Source organism: Polypterus senegalus, chromosome 14 (assembly GCF_016835505.1).
Source record: "Polypterus senegalus isolate Bchr_013 chromosome 14, ASM1683550v1, whole genome shotgun sequence".
NCBI classification, from domain to species: domain Eukaryota; kingdom Metazoa; phylum Chordata; class Cladistia; order Polypteriformes; family Polypteridae; genus Polypterus; species Polypterus senegalus.
The window spans coordinates 110,034,764-110,053,844 of record NC_053167.1 but is presented as its reverse complement, the minus strand read 5'-3'; the positions used below and the strand labels follow the sequence as shown (position 1 = coordinate 110,053,844).

The window sequence follows — 19,081 nt, the reverse complement described above, 5'->3', positions numbered from 1 at the left end:
GTATGTAATGTGCTTTTATCAAAAAAGTGTTTTTTTAAATTATTTTACTTCTTAATTAGGTACCTATTGGAATCATAGATATTTTGAAGTAACAAACAAATAGCAGTAGTAAGGGGGTCTATTTTTGCAGTCATCGACCCCCAAATTTTTTTATTGAAACTATCGACCCCTAGAAAGTTCAAATTGACCCCATGGGGTCGATATCGACCACTCTGGGAACTCTTGCTTTAGAGCAACTTTTGGAGAGTGGTAGAAAGCAAAGAATGTGCTGCTGACAAATCTGCAGAAATTGTATAATGCAGCCATGTCAACAATAATCACTGTCTCAAAGGAAGGAATGTTTTGAGAGCAAAAAGAGGCCCAAATCAGTATAAGTGCAATGCTCCTAAGAATTGGCTCAGTGAGTGTATTTAAAAGCAGTTAAGGGAGCAAATTATTACTAAGGAAGTGATTACTCGAAAGAAAAAATTGTGTAAAGAGAGATCTGTCCATTAAAAGCTATGGCAGTGACATCTTTATAATCTTTTCTTGTATCTGAGTACTGCAGTCAGAGAAGTAGGACAACCAAACAGTACAATAAATTGCATTTTACATTTCTTAAGTACACTCTTGGTGTCAATTTCTGATCCTGTAAAAATGAGACAGTTAAACAAAGGCACAAATAAAAAGAATAAGAATTTGTTCAGACATAAACCAGTAATCCCAAGGAACAATTCTGGGAATGGTTGAGTTAGAATGCAGTTACAGAGTCAGTGGGTACACCTGTGAGCCTTTGAGCATACAGTATATTGTATGTAAAAAGCAGCACGTGTGATCACAGTGATGTGAGAATAATAATTTTTTGCAGTTGTAAGAATTTATTACCAGTGTAAAAATGCTAGTTCTCCATTATGGCAGCTGTTTCTCACTTTTGTTTCGTCATTACAGTGTATTTAAGGCAGTTCAGGCCCACTGCTCGTTTATATAAGGAAACTCCAAAAACTGGCGCAGCATTATGTGTTTTCTTTTCTTTTTTTTTTTTTAAGTGCTGGCAGTGACCACATCTATTTCCTGCTCTCTTTCACTTCATCTTTCTGCTGAAAGGTTGTGAAGCACTGTGGGTTGTGGGTGGGCAATCTAACTTCCCATCCTTCATTCAATAAAGTGTCTACTTTACACAGCAGTTAGGTGAAATATTCTTGTCTAAGAGTGTCACGTCTGTTTGCCCAATCTGCCACAAATGTGTCTGTTATTTATTTATTTAAGACTTGAGGAAGCAAGAAGAAGGTGAAAGGGGAGAAGAAAACTGAGCTTTTTCTGCAGGCTTGATGCCTTTCTTTTTCACTGTATGGTTGCAGCTCTACAGTATATCAAGTTTTATATCTACAATATTTGTAGCACTCAAAGCTTTTGCTGTTTTTATGCTGCCATGTTAATCTCATGCTGATCAAATTAATTAAGTCTTGTTGTTTTTTTATGTCTCAGCGGCTATTACAAAATAGACAGATCAAACACTCACTCATCAAGTTCACCAAAGACACAGTTTTAGCCATCTGAGACATTCAGTCCTGGATTCAGTAATGTGCTGGAAACATTCCTTAGGAATTTTGGTTCATCTTGAGATAACAATATAACAAATTTGACAAATGAGAGGACACAAGCTCATTTTTTTTTGCTAATAGCTAAGCTGTCCCAATACCTCATTAGACCTAACAATATTTTTTAGTCTTCATTTGTCCTGTTGTTCTGCCACACATCCTGTTGTACTTCATTGCCAGTGGTGCTCTGTTGGGTTCAGATCTTGGGTCTGTTGGGGCAACTTCTGTGAACTGATGTTCCATGAGTGTGGAATCGACTTCAGATGAAGAATCCATTTTGACACGGTGCATTATCTTGTTTAAAATATCCATTTGAAAAGAGTAGACTGTAGTTATAAAGAGATCAACATGATCTACAACAAATGCTTTGGCATTCAACTAGTATTTTAAGGCCGAAGGTGTGTCCTGAAATGATTTAACACACCGTTAACACCAGCCTATATTTCTGACACACAGCAAGACAGATCCATGACGCCTTGATGTTTTTGCTAAATTCTGACCCTACAATCTGCATGTATTGGAAGAACTTCAGACTCATTAGACCTTTCAAAATTTTTTCGGTACTCGCTTCTTCTGTTATGGTGATAACATGCTCACTGAGCATTACCTTCCTGTTCTTAGCTGGCATAAGTCAAAACCCAGAGTGGTCTTTTGTCATGATTTGCTTCTGGATATTTTTAGCCATACTGTCTGTTTTATTTGGTCCAGAGACTGTAGTGTGTCAAAGTCAATGGAGGGCAGCGGTTTCTAAGAAGCTAGAACCACCATCTTTAGCACCAACAATCATATGATGGTCAAAGTGGATTAGGTCACAACATTTCCAGGTTTTAAGGTTTGGTTGAGCAACAACTTAACCTTATGACTTTGACTTTGTGATGTATGTGTTGAGTTTCAACCATGAGATAAGCTTTTGGAAGGAGCAGGCTGTTAGAGTTAATGAGCATGGAACCCCGATGAAGTGACAACTGGGTGTATGCATGCTGTTTTAAAAATGAATGGTAGCAAATATCTTGTATCCATTTTTATTAATTCATGTATTTTAGAGAATGATTTATGGGTTAAGCTAGGGTTCATTCTTTTATGTGCTATTGCATTAATGTTATCCATCTATCTGTGCCCTTAACTTATTACTTTTCTGTGTCTCATGAAGCTGGAGCTCATCTTGTAAGGCAAGGGCCAGCTTTCATAATTCATGCACAGGCACTCATGCATGCACATACAGGTATATTTCCATCTTAGAACCATCTTTTAGCCTTACTTGCACATCTTTGGTTTTACTGTCCTAAACACCCATTTGTTACCTGCATATGCTTAATTATAATTAATAATAATTCTTTGCATTTATATAGAGCTTTTCTCAATATTCAAAGCACTCAGCAATTGCAGGTTAAGGGCCTTGCTGAAGGGCCCAACAGAGCAGAGTTTTAGAATTGAGTTTTAGAATGGTGAAGAGATGAGTCCTATCCTGGTACCATCAACACAAGGCAGAAACAAACAATTTTAATGTAGGGCATCGCTCGTACTCCCTTAATAACATTCAGTTACAACAGGCTAATTTTAAAGTTGCTAATATACCTAACTTGCATGTATTACAAATGCAATGAATATTGGAATATTTCAGAGGAGGACAAAATAATGTGCTAATTGTATTGAGATGGTGATGTCACTGGGGTTTGAAGGTATAAACACCCTTGTGCAACTGTGCCATTCTCATTCTACTGAAACTCATCTCTTCCCATTTATTGTAGCATTATTCTTTTCTCCATCAGACTTCTTTCAGCTAAATAGTGAGTCCCATACTTGAGGACATGAGTGCAAATTAAAGGGAAGTGCATTTAGGGCTGAAGCCACGAAGCATTTCTTTACACAAAGAATTATGGGAATCTAGAACAAACTACATAGTCATTCATGTAGTTGAAGCAGAAACCTTGATCTGAATGAGATTTGGGACGTCTTGGTTATTAGCTAAACAAACAGGCTTGATGGACTGAATGGTCCCTGCTTGTTTATCAAATTTCTTATGTTCTTATAGAGCAATAGCCTACCTTTCTAGTAAGGGACACAAGACTGAATGACAGAATAGTCCAGGTGGTCACACACACAAATGCACATATGGGGTGCTGGAACAATTTTACATTGCTGCTAAACCAGATAGAACGTCTGTGACTAGAATTCTTGGCAAACCTGGGAGAAACATGAAAGTGTTCAGCCCGGTGTCAAGCTGTGTTATCTAGCTGATTACATATTCTGCCGTATAAATGCAAATGCAGTAAAGTGGTCATTAGTTACTAATGCACTTGTGCATGGCACCTGGGTATGAGTCTTTATGAGGGACTCGAGTCAATTGTGTGGGTTTAATATTCGAGACACTAATACTTAAGAAGAGGCCCTGTTAATACATTGTTATGATAAAATGATTCAGCCACAGTTTTGTCCACTTTAAAGTCTGGTTTTGTTTTGGATTGTTCTTAGGACTTTAGAGAGAGTTGTGTAATAATGGTCATTGTGCAGGGGTCTGCATAAAAAATAACTGATGGCCAGCACCCTCTACCACAACTGGAGCTAAAATAAAGCTGATGAAAGAAATGAATGAATGATAGAGGAACAGAATGAAGTCTATACTTGTTAATTATATATGAAGCCCTGCTGTATAGAGTTGTTGTTTTTTATTTAAATATATTACCACGACTAGTTACTTTCTCAAAAACTGTATTGTATTATATTACATTCTATTTTGAACATTTAAAACATACAGTACGTGTGCTTAGGTGGCACTTGGCTCTTTGGCTTCAGGTACAATTCCAGGTTGGAGAGTCTTCAGTGTGGAGTTTTCATGTTCTCTTTTTGTTCGCACAGAGGGATACTAAACCTTGTTGACATCTCAATAAGACATCTGGGCAAGGTGTTTAGTGGTGCTTATCTATTGTGGTCATCAGCAGTGATATAATATCGATGAGTAATATGTAATTAATATAATTTAGATATCCTTTGAACATTATTTATATTTATAGAACACAATAACATTTATTTCTGTAGCACATTTTTGTACAAGGAATGTAGTTCAGTGTGATTTACAAGATGTCAAAGAAACAGATACAAGAAAAGATGAATGTATACATTATATATAATCTATCTGCTATATAATAAAGCACTAAGGTTTGCGTGTCCAGTCCCTCAAAGCAATTTGATTGGTTAGTTTGACTGTGGGACACATGGGGAGGAGTAAAGGCACATGCTAAGGGTGTACTCACACTAGGCCCGTTTGTTCTGTACTGTGCCTGAGCATGATTGTCCCCACTCCTTACTCCCCCACAAGTCTGCACTCACACTGCACTTAACGTTCTGGGCCTGGGTACAAATTTGTCATCACCATGTGACTTTGTGTAAAGCCAAAACAAGATATAAACACAGAGTGACAGCATACATGCCAAAATGACTTTTCTTATTTTGTGTCTTTTTGGAGTTGTGTACAGAGAGAGAGAGAGAGAGGTTAGGGGCGAATGCTGATACAGCGCATTGCCGCACTCGCCACACGACAAACCAACTCAGGATCCAGATTAGGACCCGAGTGCAGCCATGCAACAGATGACACCTCAGCACCACACTAGTTCAGATGGAGTAGAACAGTGTGTACAGAACTTACAGAATTACTGAGTGTGCAATGCAGCGTTTTGCTGTTAATAGTGCTGCATGTATGATAAGATTTTTATGGGAACAAATTATGTTAAGGGGGTGAATTTTCAGCTCTTCTTGCCAACTAAAATTAACATTCATCTGTAAGGTGAGAATAAAAACCTGTTTTTAACTCAAATGGTATCGAATGAAATGATATTGCATCAGTGACATCATATCTGTGTTCCATCCTTGGGCACATTCAGCGATCACACTGTTCCAGAATCCTACTAAACCGTGCCCAGGTTCTCCTTTTCCAAGTGGGCCAGGTCACAATATGGTTGGCCAGGCACAGAGTGATCACATTAATCAAAAGAAGTAGGGTTGGGTGGGGTTACGTGTGGATAAATGTGTTCAGGCACGGAACAAATTGCAAGTGTGAGTATGGAAAGTATAAAACTGTGCAGGAGGAGAGAAAGATGCCTTGAAAATAATGACAAGAGTCTTAGAACCAGGCTTTAGGGTAACACACGCAAGAAAAAGAGCACTGGTGAAGACATGTCATACACACACACACACACACACACACACACACACACACACACACACACACACACACACACGTCAGCACAAATGCAGAGGAAAAGAAGTTGAAAGTTCACATAGGGTAAAAGATTAGAGAGAGAGCAAATATTATATTAGTAAATTAATTATTCTATTATCTGTCTTTGACAGGTACCCTGGCTACTAATGTATATATAGTATACAAAAAATAAATAATGCATACTTGATAAAGGTATAGATATACTGTATATTGATCCAGTATATAGGTAGATTTAGACAGACGAAACTGGAAAGGTCATTCATGTTTTCTGTTAAATAAAGTGAAGTTTGGTATTTTAATGAATCTTGATGAATTTTGCATGTGAGAATTTCACTGTGTTCTGTACACATGACAGTATACTATAAAGTATACTGTATACACACATACACGCATATTAAATCAATCCCGCTTTTTCTAGACAGTGTCTTGAAGAGCCTTAGTATATCTTGGCCAAATGCAGTATTCATTTGTGGTTGAGATACAGTGCTGTATTAGATTGTCATAATTGTCCATTGACCCTGTGTAAGTATGTGTGTACATAATTGTGTGCCCTGAAAGGTCTTGGAACTGCTGGAAGAAACTTAGTTAATGCACAGAAACTGAAACATAACAATCAAGTGTAAAGTAAAATGAATAACAAGTAATGTATGCTCATACGTTTCGGTTTCGTTCAGTATTGCAATTTTGTTTGCTTTGTAAGCCTAAGTGACTTTATCTGGAGCACCTGCCATTGGTACTGTATAAACAAGGATCAAGAGTTTGGTACATTTAGCTGTGGACAACGGCTGTCCCACAGAACTCCGTCCTTAGATATGCCCCTTGTCACCACTCACACTCAGTGAGTAATTGCACTCTCCACCCTGTTTTTTTTTTTTGCCTCAAGGTTTCTCGTCACTCATGGTGGATCATTGCAAAGAGCACTGAGTGGTTAGGGTTAGGTTAGATATAGAGGACTACAGTAATTATTATATTTCTTAAAATTCAAATGCTTTTATATTTTGAAATGTACTGTATTGTTATATTTCTTAAAATTCAAATGCTTTTATATTTTGAAATGTACTGTATTTTATACTGTATATAAAACGGATCATTGGCCTTTGAATGATTGGGACTCCATTTTGGACACTGGTGCTGGTGTTCTGTCTAATGGTGATGTTCTGGCTCCGGTTCCTTGTCATTTTACAGTAACCAAAAAGTAAACGGATCGATAAAAGTATTCTAGAGTTTGTATGCTTGCTAACTTGCACTTCTGGACTTCCTGCACTGCAAGCCCATTTATAATCTTGTGACTAGAAGCGTGTTACAACTGGTGAAGCTTCAAACCCGGTCACTTTTTTCTTGTATTTTGAAATGATCCTTTCTTAAGTCACCCTTTCTGGGTTTGTTTGGATATGCTAAACATTGTAGAGGTGCTGCTAATCATATTATAAACACTGTACAAAAGATCCATGCAGCTGCAGACAATTCTGGACATTTAGAGATCAAGTGCACAGCATTATGTGTGCGCAAATTTGTAAATGTGTTCCTGAAAGGGACACAAAGAGAGTGTAATGCTTATTTTCTACCAAAATTTCAAAAAAGCATGGACAATATGGAAAAGGTAATACAAGTAAAAAGGGGTGATTTGTAGCTCTTATTCACCCTGTACTACATTGGAAACCCTACAGTAATAAATTTTGTGGTGTCTTACCTTGTGAAGTATTTTTTTTGTTTTGAAAATATACACTCATGTCAAATCTGCTGACTGCTACGTGCTCCAGAAATGTTTAAACAATTGAGTGCTCCCCACCTGTGTAACATCACCATTTCAATAGTTGCACTTATTAAGGTGTTGGGGCATTGAGGACACAAGTTGGTCAAGTTTAGCAAGCAGAATTGCCCTTAATTCATTCATTATTCACTTCTTCAGCTGCAGTTCCATGGGGCCTTTGTTGCCCTATTTTGTATTTCGCAATGTGCCACGCTGGTCAGGACAGCAGGCAGTTCAGTCTTGTACCCACACTCTCTGCTTATCTAGTCATGCAGTTTTAATCTAGGACGAATTTGGTTTGTCATAGTTCTTCTGGAAAATGCAGGGACGTCCCGGCAGAAGATGGCATTTGAGTGGCAGCATGTGTCGCTCCAAAATTTGCATGGGTCTTTTTGCAGTAATGGTGCACTCACAAATAATAATAACAATCATAATACATTTTATTTAAAAAGCACATTTCCCGTGCTCAAGGTGTTTGTGCAATTTGTCCATGCAATGGGCACTGAATAAACCCCATACCATTGCAGACTCTGGCTTTTGGAACTGACACTGATAACAGCTTGATGCTGCTTTTCCAATTTGGCCTGGAGAGCATGATGGCTGTTTTTTTCCAAAAACTGTTGACTCGTACAACCACAAAACACATTTCTAATGCGTGAATTCCATCTCAGATGAGACTGAGTTAAGAGACGTTGGCGGTGCTTCTTGTCAGTGTTAATGTTTGGCTTCTGCTTTACATAGTAAAGTCTTAACTTGCATCTGTGGATGCAGCAGGAAATGGTGTTGACTGATACAGGTTTACTGAAGTACTTCTAGGTCACGTCATGATGCGCGATGGTGACGTCTGAGGAAGTGGGGTTGGGAAAAGGGAGAGACACTGCTTTTCATTTACAATATACATAGACACACATAATGGGTGAAATCTGACCACACTTCTTGAATCTCTTTATTATATTGTACACTGTAGAAGGTAAAATACCCAAAATCCGATTGATGTATCTTTGGGGACTGCTGTTTTTAAAGTGCTGGATTATTCACTGACACATTTGTTGGCAAAGTGGCAAGCCTCGACTCACGCTTGCTTTTGAATGACTCTTGCATTTTTTGGAGGCACCTTATATACTGGAATATGATTGCTTCACTTGTTTTACATGTCTTTGTTATTTCAACTTGTCACATCTTTTTTACTCCTAAATTATTTCATCCAAATTTTTTGGAACATGTTGCAGGCATAAATTTCAGAATCAACGTATATCTTTAAAAAAAAAAACACAGTGTAGCTGATTATGTAAATCATGAAGTATCCTGCATATATACTGTTTTTGTTTAAATACAAGTCAAAGTAAATGTACATAATCACTGCTTTTTGTTTTTATTAGAAATTGTTATGTCCCAATATTTTTAGGAACTGTAGTTGTAGAAGGTATGGTAACTGTAATTACTAATTCATATTTTGTGTGTTTTATGGGACTAGGGTGGCATGGTGGTGTATAGGTTAGCATCACAGCCTCACAGTTCCAGGGATCTTGGTTTGAATCATTGACTCCCTGCTTATCCTAAAGGTGTATGCACAAAAAATCGGCTCAGTACGATTGCAGGTAGAATAATCTTTAACCTCCTGGGTCACTGAAGCGCGTTAAGTGATTTTGATAATGGATGGATAGATAGGTATAAATCATTCCTTGATTTTCATCTAATTTTCTTAGATTAAAAATCAATTTTGTTTTTGGGAAGGCAGAATCATTTGAATTCAGAGTCAGTTACTGAAATTATAGCTATGGACAGAAGTCATTCTCTGGCTTCTTACTCCCATGAGAAAAATGGAGGAAAGCAATTCGTCTTGATTATCTCTGGACAGTATGAAATAGAGAATTATCGATAGTTTGATTTTCACCATTCACCTGAACAACCCAAATGTGCTCTTTAAGGCAAACCCTTTTAAGAACTTGATTGCCATGCCCATACTGCAGCAGAGATTCTTATTTTCTTGCGGTACAAATATTCATCTTCTTAGGTTATCAGCAGTGAGCATCAGTTCTGGCCACAATTGGATTTTACATTTGCCAATTGATTACCAAGAAGTCTCATTTACTGTTTGTCTGGTCCTGTTTGTCTGTTATCTGCAAAGCATACATTGACTGTCCCCATATGTCATGCTGATTTTGGAAGCAAATCATGCTGTGAATGAATGATATTTTTACTTTGTGGAAATTATAATTAGCTTTCATGTTTTATTTGAGATTGACACAATTACGAAGGGCTTTAATTAAATTTGAAAAGGATTAGGCTTGTAATCAAGATGTGTTCCCACTTGCTCTTGGTACCATGGTGCTTTTTGTACCAATCCACCATGACCAAAACTAGCAGAGTCCAGATTTTTTAAAGATGGATCTATTATATCTGAAGACTATTTGAGTTCTTAAATTCAATGGAGATTTCGTGATTTGCTTAATGAAAACGAGGCCATCATTCATGGTGGTGAAGTGCAATGCAGATTTAACTTGAGTCTGCACCTTTGCTTTTAGTCTTTTGTTCAGAACTCCTCATAAAGGCTGCTCTCAGAAGAAGTGTAAATGAGACAGGCACAAAATAACAAAATAACCCACTCAGGCTGACGCTAAACGAGCCCAGAATACTGTAGAAATATGGATATATGGGTAGTTACAGGTTACTTAATGAAGAAGGCTGATGAGAGATTTAGTATTTAGTTTTTTAATTGGAGGCTACTATGGGATAGTATCTCCATATTTCTTACAAACTAATGGTCATCCAGTAATGGTTCACCAGAATTTGAACTTTTCTAAACTAATGATAAAGCACCCCTAAGATGTATTTGTTTGTGCCATCTTTTTATCAAACTAATGTTTTGCACTTCTCCCTTACTAGCTGGTCTTAAGCATGTTTAGCATGTGATGTTAAAGTGGCATGGTGGGTCAGTACCTAATGCTGCTACTGCATGTATCCAGACATCCAGGAAGGCATAGTCTCTGCATGTCTACTTGGACTTTCTCCGGCTGCTCTAGTGAGTTGCACATTAAGACGATTGGTGATGCTGTATGAATGGCAGTACCAAGCTATCAACTTTGCTGTTAGGCTAAGTCATCTCCTGCATGTTCACAAAGTGTATGAATGATTGAATACCTTATTCCATATGAGCTCTGTGATTTATTATTGCTGTGTTTTCTACTAATGTCTCTGAATCTTTGATACTGCTAGTCTGCAATTGCGAACTGAACTAACTTGATGTAAAGGGAACTATATAAGGACGTGCTACAGCCTCGCCTCTTCTGTAGACTGCTGGTTAATCATTTCGCAAGATGCACTTGATTCATTGAAGAATAAGCACTGTTAGCTAATAATGTCACAAGTCAAGCAAAAAAATAAAGTTATTTGGTGCATTGGTTAAGATGACTTATATAGGTCAGATGACTATTACTCAATATAGATTAACCAATCTAAATAGAGTTAAGCATTTTCTTTAAACTGTTGTAATTTATTATATGCTTTCTTTTAGATAGATAAATAGATAGACAGATACTTTATTAAACCCAAGGGGAAATTCACAATTTTAAATATTAGCAGTGGATTTTTGTTCTGCTAGTTAATATTCGGGCCATTTGAAGGTTATGTTAGGCACAAATAGACTAAAAGCTTCTTTTCTAAATTCTATATTTGTAAACAACCTGCTTTGTAAGATGAGGGTGACTACCCCACCACACTTCTTAAATTCTGCCTTCATGCCATAATCCCAACTGTGACAGCAATAATAAATACATCCCTTGGCACAGGCTTTGTGATAGCCACTTTTAAAATCACTTCTATAACCCCAGTGTTAAAAAAGTCTGGATCTTGATGCTGACAGTCTTAACACTTTTCGGCCTATCTCTCATTTACCTTTTCTGTCAAAAGTTCTTGAGCATGTTGTAGCCTCCCAACTCACCCATTACTTAACTTCTGATAATTGGACTGAACCCTTTCAGTCCGGTTTCAGAGTGTAGCACAACTGTGAGACTGCTCTGCTTCATGTAACCAATGATTTGCTTATGGCAGCAGACTCCAGACAAATAAGCATATTAATTCTGGTAGCTCTTAGTGCTTCATTTGACACTCAGGTCAAACATGACATTCTACTGTCCTGTATGAAGAACATGCTGGGTGTCTCTGGCATTGCCCTCCAGTGGTTTAAGTCCTATCTGACTGACAGGCAAGAGTTTGTTAGTCTTGGAGACAGCAGGTCTAGCTCACTGCTGATCACACAAGGGGTTCCTCAGGTCTCTATCCTTGGCCCTCTGCTCTTCTGTGTCTATATGCTTCGCCTTGGCCATATTATTCGTAGATTTAGACTGGGTTATCATTTTTATGCAGATGATACTCAACTCTATTTCAATGCTAAAAGTGAAACTTCATCAGGACTTTCTCAGCTACAACTTGCCTCAGTGAAATTAAAACTTAGATGGAGCAGAACTCTTTAAAATGAAATTGCAATAAAACTGAACTCCTGCAAATTGGCACTAAGAGAATGTAAGACAAATTTGACAGCTTGGCAGATAAAGACTCAAAATAATATATCACTACTGGAACTAAGTTGTGATTTTCTGGAATTTTTTATGTCTCCCTAGTAAGTTTTAAACAAATTTCCACATTTTTTCCTTCTGTGGCAAGCTTCTTACACCTTTGGGGGAAGCAAAGTCTGCCTCACGAATTAAAAGCTGCATGCCATAATGCAGGCTTTTTTTTCCAGGTAGAAGTGGGATTTGAGTTAACCATCATATGGTAGAAATATAATACAAAAGTACAAAAATGGATCGGGTTATTTCTTTGTTTTTTGTTTTATGTCCATCTGTTTGTTAAAACCATTATAAGAGGCCATGTATGTACATTACAGCAAGGAGTTACTTACTAATGTTTTAGAAGGAGTGGTTTACTGCTGTATAAATTGATCTCCTTTTACTGGTATTATATTTTGGAAGAAATTAACACCATTACTTTATTTATTCTGTCACTTATCATTCAGATTTGCTTAGGGCCAGAGACTTGCCTGGCTTCAGAGTATATACATTAGGAACAAGTACTGTGTGCACAGCATGCATGTGCTTCAGCGAGAGAGTAAGTCTTGAGCAGAAACATAGTATTTTATGAGGTGACAAGACTTGAATAGATAGGCATCCATCGATTCATCCATCCAGATGGAGCCTATGCAAGCAATCATTAGGTACAATCCAGGAACAATCTCTGGAAAGGGTGCCAGTCCTTTGCAGGGTGCACACACAAACACACACTTTGGCCACTTTAGCAGCACCACTTTGAAAGCCATAGCAGAACATAACTGCTGCAGAAGTAGGAGAATAAACAGAATAGAGCTTAGTGTGGAAGGCTTGCTGGGTTGTCATAACTCCACCCGTGATGGTAGCTGTGAGAAGGCAAGTGATCAAGAAATGTATTCTTACCTCGAGTAAAGTAGTTCCAAGAATCTGTAATAAAATATTTATTTCTAGTTTCCTTTCATGATCAGAAGAATACCTCATAAATGTGGAAGGAAGTTTTCTTAAATCGAAAACTTTGCTTCTACAAAGTGGGCATATTCGATAGGTTTTGAGGCTTTTTCTATCGTCTTTAGACTTGTGTACTCATTATTGTAAGTTGCAAGAACAGACAACATACTTTTACAATTAAAAAAAAAATACATTACTTTAGAATGCAGTTTTATGTTGCAGATTAATAGGTACAGTGATTGTGAAGAAATAAGCTTAACTCGGGAAATACTAAACTTATTCTTTAAGGATGCTTCCGTGATGTAAGCATATGTACTTTCTTATGAAATCCATCTATTCAACATAAATGGTAACTAGATTGACAGACTCCTCTTTAATTAATTTACCCCTACTTTCATTTTGAAAGTTTTTAGAAAAGTATTTTTATAAATTTTAAAATATGAGAAAAAATGTGACAAGAACAGGCCATTTTGGTTAACAAATTTGTCCATCCTGTTCTCCTTGATTGTCCAAAAAAACACGAAATTTAGATCTAAAAGTACTTAAAGCCCTACTCTCCACCACACTACTTGACAGTTTATTCCATGCATCTGTATTTCTTTGTGTGATGAAAAACCTAACATTTGAGCCAAATTTACCCTTGCTAAGTATCAAATGACATTTTCAAGTTCTTGTTGACAGCTGAGATCCACTGTACTAATTGTATTCATATTTTTAAACACATCACTTATTTCATCTAAGCATATGCCAAAATAGTTAATCATTTGCATGCTTTTAATCGTATAAATTGCCATTGGCACTTTTGAGTCACTTGCTCAGTGAATGTAGAAGAGGATGGCACTTTCTGTACCTGTGTTATGAAACTGTACAACAATATAACGTACCTAGTAGGATGCTTCTGGAATTTACTATCTATGGTGTGTGTATTTAAAAAAAAATGCACATGTCAATTTTAAAAAATGTTCATATTTGTGGCCTCTGACTTGGACACAATTTTAAGTTGTAGGCTTCAGGACCTTTGAGACAGTAGCACCAGCTGCACTCTGTGCCACCTTGGCACTGATCCTTTGTATTTTTTGCCTCTAATGACTCGTCCTTTTTTGCTATTCCTGCCTTCAATACCTTATGCTTGGAATTAGCTGTTTTGCTTCATCCTTATAATAAAATAAGCACGTTCATAAAATGGTTTGATAGATTTCTAAAAAAAAAAAGGATTTACTTGAGACAAGCTTGTTAATTTTTATAAATTTGTTTTAAATTTTGGTTGACTTGTCCAAGAATAATTAAAACTTGACATGGGCAAACAAAGTCTACTTTTTATATTCATCATACTGTATATTATATTATTCTGATAGGATAAAGAATATTTATTACAAGTAAATTATTTATATATAATATAAATGTTACATATAAAATAATTTTTATTAAATATTTATTTATATGTGTTGTTTTATGTCATTTTGTAAAGTACTATGTCAGTATAGGTAATATCCAAAGTTGAATACAAATATAAATTATACAGTGAAGTCTGATGAATAATTTATCCCCTTAATTCTGATTAGACATGCAGGTCAGGTGCATTGGCGATCCTAAATTGTCCCTAGTGTGTGCTTGGTGTGTGTGTGTGTGCCCTGCCCAGGGTTTGTTTCCTGCCTTGCGCCCTGTGCTGGCTGGGTTTGGCTCCAGCAGACCCCCGTGACCCTGTAGTTAGGATATAGCGGGATGGATAATGGATGGATGGATGGATGTATTTTAAACAATTTTATAGAAATTTATATTTTATAGTCTAATATGCAACCTGTTTCAGGAAAGTACACTTTATTTATTTTTTAGTTTTTTAAAACAACCTGCAAAGCCTCTTATAAGATGGGTTTATAAGTAGTCAATTGAGGTTTATATTTTTTAATTCTCTTAATTCATTAATGTTCTCTTTTCTTCAGCAATGAAGCTGGATTTATGTAGCAGTTTATTTTCTTTCTTTGATTTTTTAATTTAAAGATTGCATGACATTATGGCTTACTGAAGTCTTAGCCATAGTAAATGCAAATGGCACCAAACCCCCTGCCCATCCTCTCACACATACTGTATGCACACACTGACCTTTTTTTCCGTCACCAAGGAGATTGGCCTTAAATTCCTGGAGGAATAACAATGAAGAACAGGACTGTGATATCTCTGCGGTTGTTATTGTCTTAATTAGCCATGATTTCCATTAAATATTTACTGTTAAAATCTGGCACTTCTGTACAATATTTTTTTGGGTCAATGAAACCATCTGGAAACAACATTGAGAGAGTCATTTACATATATTAAAATTATATCAATGACCAAAATATAAAAAATATGCAGTATATATTAATTTCTGTTCTTGCGTTAATTAAAATAAGATTTCCTTAAGGTTTACATATTGACTTATGTAAATTTTCTGTAGTATGTCAGTCAATCAGTCATTTTCCAACCCGCCATATCCTAACACAGGGTCACAGGGGGTCTGCTGGAGCCAATCCCAGCCAGCAAAGGGCGCAAGGCAGGAACAAATCCCGGGCAGGGCGCCAACCCACTGCAGTCTGTATTTTGTGCATTCTGAAAATAATTCCATTTATAATCACTATCCAAAGCATTTGTTATTAGTTCTTCATGAAATTAAGAATTTTTCTTGACTATAATTACAAATGACAAAATGGGAGGCGTGAACAAAGGAAGAACATGTAACACATCAGTGTAGTCTAAACCAAATCCATATAGCCATATTGGCTCACAGGTTTTGGACATAGGTAGGATAACTGCTGACATTTAAACATTTCATTACAACAACCATATGCTTTGTCATTTTCTTTTAAATCACTTTGCCCACTATTATTCTGATTTTGCTTTATTACATTTTTCCTGGATGTATTCATTTTTTATGTGTCCCATTTATTTTTTAAGTGCCTGAGATCCCACAAGAGGCAGTTCAGTTTTGTGTGTTTTTAGCTGGCATTATGATGTTCTGATGCCATTGAGGAACGCAGTAACCTTGTCTGTGGCCTATGTGTATCGTGGCATAGGGTTCGGGTATCATCAGTGGAAAATATGGTGAAGATTACATACAAGGGGCAACTCAAAAGAAGTGGGCACAATATGTTGTAGAGTAGACTACTATTTGCCAGAATGGCCTTCTTTCTCATCATGTCTTCCCCTAGCACCTCTTTGCCAACCGGATATCCCTTTAATAAGCTAAATTAAAATTTAGATATTTTAATATTTTAAAGTGGTAGTTGTTTTAAAACATATTTCAAGTTATTCATTATAGCACTTTTGTTATAAAAAGGTAAAATAAGAAACCACAAAAGAGATTGTGTTAGGAGGAGTTTCCTTAATAGTCTGATTTGTTTAAATGCTGATGTCTGCAAACATACGGTACTTTCAGGGCCTTTTCTTTTAATGAACTGTAAAGAACTATGCAATGCTTTTTTCATTTTAAAAGAGACGTCCCTGGCAGGCTAATGGATGAAAAGGTTAAATGGCACGTTTCTGCTGAAGCAACAGTCGATCAGTTTTTAATCATCTCTATGTATTAAAGTGGGAAGGGTCGGGAGATTCCCAGAAAATTGATTTGCATCATATGCCAGGTGCTCTGCAAAAGCTTTTTTTGTGTTCTAAATACCACTGCTAAAAACAAAATGAGATGTTTAAGTGTTACACTAAAGCTTATTGCAAAATCTCTTTTAAGTGTAATTCCTGCCATCTGCTCGATATATACAGTAATAATAGTAGACAAAGCTGATTGTAATTTGAATTGAGACCCTTGACTCGTAAGATTGCTCTCATATTCTTACATATATATCGATTGAAGCTTTTATTTTATATGTTGCATGTAGGCTATATAGCAAACACCATCCAAAGGTCCTTCACAAGGACTGCATTATGGCTCAGGTGTTTATTGATATGTATTTTCTATGGCACTTGTGTATTTTTTTAGCACTTATAGCTTAGACGATTTTTCACCGAGTGAGGCAATGGGGCTACCTTATAGTATATTATTATTATTGTACAGTGTATTTGGCTGATAACTTTATCCAAGGCAACTTAAATTAAGGACATACTACATCTGTTGGCAGTGAATTTTAAATCCCAAATTGGCCAGTTCAGTTCCCCTCACAGCAATTTTCTGTACAAGTCCCTTAACCTATGTGTATGTACAGTGGACTCAGAAAGTGTTTGACTTTCTGCACACTTTATTCTGTTGTAGGTTTAATTCTAAACATATAATTTGCCATTTTTGCCCATCAGTCTACACTCAATAACCTGTAACGACAAACTAGAAATCTATTCACAGAAATGTTATGTCTTTTTCTACCCTGCTTAATCCAGATTAATGCCAGCTAGCATAGGGTGCAAAGTAGGATGTGCTGTGAGAAAAAAAAACCAAGCAGATCCATGAGGGTCCCACTTTATAACTTACAGGAACGCTGCTAGTATCTGGGTGACAGATACCATAGGACACCTTCAGAGGTGTCTATGTTGTTTTGGCAGCACAAGGGGGACCTACAACATATAAGGCATTTTTCACAACTTATATATATAAAGTTGTTAAAAATATTCACATTTAGCAATTAATCCTTATTTGCAGACAATTCAATTCAGCAACATAAAGTTTGTTTGTGTCAAGAGCATTTTATGCCTCCTTCATTTTTTATGGAGGTGTTGATTGTGCTAAAGTATGCGTTGATAAAAGATTCTGCTCATTACACCGTACCAGTACATACGGTAATAAAAAAAGAGAAGAGCTTTCAGAGTGTGTTCATGTTCTTCCTAATTTGCTTCTCTTTTCATAGCTCCAACTATTTTTTTTGCTGCCTCTCTTTGTTGCATTTGTAATGTGGTTATTTGGCATTGTTCTGCTGACCCAGTTGTCACCTCGGCCAGCTGGCTATACCTCCGGACTCCTTATCCTGTAATTTCTAATTTTAAACCTCCAAAGTGCTTTATCATGAGGTGTTGAGAAGGCCTCTTAAAATTATTTTGTCTCCTACCATGCCCAATAATGATTGTCAAGTGCACTTCAAACGGATACAATGTGTTTGGTGGATGTTTAATTAAAAATAAGAAAGCGGTGGCCAGAGCCACCTGGTAATCCCTGACAAGGGCCATGTGTGCAGTATTTGTTTTGTTTTACTGGCTAATGATTAATAGACGTGTAGGAAATAAAAAAGCAGTGTTGTCTACCGTCATAAGAATCTTATTAGGTTGTGCATGTTTAGGGTGCTACTTCAAAGTGGGTAGAAGAGCAGTTACAGTAGATCTTTGTTTACCTGTTCTGTAGAAGAAGTGAATTGTTTAAATATTATTAAACAATTATACAGAGAAAATCAAAAGTGTTATTCTAAATAATGATCAGGCCTGTTGAACTTGAAAACCTGAAGATGGTACACCTAATCAAAGTGCATAGGCATACAATAGTATTTATTTCATAACAGATAATACCTACCAACTAATGTCTATAATCTTGCTGTCTAGAATTTGGTTCTTGTCTTACATCTGATGGTGTGGCGATAGGCTCCTTTTCCCAGTACAGTTATGTTGCATTTGTTTTTTATTCAAGAATGTATCTCATCCAGGATTGGCTTCTGCAAACCTGAACTGGACTATGAATGTTTTGTGGTATATCCATGAATTTACATCTTTCGGCCATGGTAACGTTCTCCCCATGTCTGCTCCAGTTTTTTTTTTTTTTTATAAAATCTCAAAAGAGTACATGTTAGGTTGAATGATGCCACTAAGTTTGTCGGGTATAGAAATGTGTATGTGTGTACCCTGTTATGGACTTTTTCCATACAGAGTTTCTTCCTGACTAGTGCACAATGCTGCTGGGATGGAATCCAGTTCTCTTGAAAACCTAAAACTGAAGCAAGTGGTTTAACAAAGTATATGGAGGTAATTTCTCAAGATTTTCTAGATTTCCCTGAACACGGGGCACATTGTGGTATAAAAATAACAACATAAAATTTCAAGTGTTGTCCAGAAAGTTGTGCAAAACAGTCTTTGGATTTTTAGACTGCATAGG

The 19,081-nt window shown here is 36.7% G+C and overlaps 1 protein-coding gene across 2 annotated transcripts in view; it reads left to right on the top strand.

Moving 5' to 3' along the window:
• Positions 1-19,081, top strand: part of LOC120514212 (guanine nucleotide exchange factor VAV3) — a 307,554-nt gene that overhangs the window by 24,225 nt on the left and 264,248 nt on the right. The gene's annotated exons all lie outside the window — the stretch shown is intronic.